This window comes from Nematolebias whitei, chromosome 18, assembly GCF_014905685.2.
Source record: "Nematolebias whitei isolate Nwh7 chromosome 18, NemWhi1, whole genome shotgun sequence".
NCBI lineage: Eukaryota > Metazoa > Chordata > Actinopteri > Cyprinodontiformes > Rivulidae > Nematolebias > Nematolebias whitei.
The window spans coordinates 3,331,416-3,332,226 of NC_056515.1; the positions used below are offsets into that span (position 1 = coordinate 3,331,416).

Below are 811 nucleotides of genomic sequence, written 5' to 3' on the forward strand. Positions count from 1 at the left end.
TATATATATATACATATACATATACATATATATATATATATACATATACATATACATATATATATATATATATATTCTTTTAGTGTTGAAGATTAAAAAAATAATAAAATAAACGGTGCCAGCTTTATCATGAAATCCTGTTTTCACTTTAATGGCTGTTAACTCAGCTGAAAATCATAAAAAGACACAAAACTATTGGATCTCTCAGGAATATTTCCCTAAAACATGTTTAAAGAAAAGAGACGACCTTCAGTTCAACTTTATTTTAACCCACAAATGTACAAATCACAAAACAAGAACTTTAAAGCAAAGCTAAAAATAAAATGTAAAGTATATATGTGAACAAGAAAGAAAACCACACATCAAAAATGAACATTAAAAGTAGACACAATGAGTGCAAATACATAAAATGATGATGAAAACCTATAAAAATTTAAATCTACATGTTTTTGTAGAATCTGGTTCATCAGAGATTTAACTTACATACATATATATATAGGGCAGCACGGTGGCACAACTGGTAGAGCTGCTGCCTCTCAGCGAGCTGGTCCCTGGTTCAAATCCCGGTCCGGGGGCCTTTCTGGGTGGAGTTTGCATGTTCTCTCCGTGCATGCGTGGGTTTTCTCCGGGTGCTCCGGTTTCCTCCCACAGACCAAAAACATGCGTGTTAGGCTGATTGGTAACTCTAAATTGTCCCTAGGTGTGAGTGAGAGAGTGAATTGTTTTTCGTCTCGTTTGTCTCTGTGGCCATGTAATGGACTTGCGACCCGTCCAGGGTGTACCCCGCCCCTCGCACAGTGATTGCTGGACA

At 36.5% G+C, this 811-nt stretch overlaps 1 protein-coding gene across 1 annotated transcript in view; it reads right to left on the reverse strand.

The window, feature by feature from the left end:
- The window catches only part of dcc (DCC netrin 1 receptor), a 506,882-nt gene that overhangs the window by 62,299 nt on the left and 443,772 nt on the right, over positions 1–811 (reverse strand). The gene's annotated exons all lie outside the window — the stretch shown is intronic.